Below are 254 nucleotides of genomic sequence, written 5' to 3'. Positions count from 1 at the left end.
TTGCAAGTATTAGGGTTTCTATGCGTTCGTCTAAAACCCTGCTACATGATATATAGTAGAGGTTTTCAAGGATATCAACCAATGCAGTCATTAGACAATTGATAACTTATGCCCAAAACTATCCGAGCGTGCTATCTAATCTGCGGAAAGCAACCCCACTCTCATCTCTAATGGCGGATATTCCCTAACTTATGTTATTGTAGCTACTAACTACCACTTAGTTGCAGGCATGCAAGCACGCGCACGCACGCGCG

The sequence above is a fragment of the Penaeus monodon genome, chromosome 30, assembly GCF_015228065.2.
Source record: "Penaeus monodon isolate SGIC_2016 chromosome 30, NSTDA_Pmon_1, whole genome shotgun sequence".
Taxonomy (NCBI): Eukaryota; Metazoa; Arthropoda; class Malacostraca; order Decapoda; family Penaeidae; genus Penaeus; species Penaeus monodon.
This window is presented reverse-complemented; position numbering follows the sequence as displayed.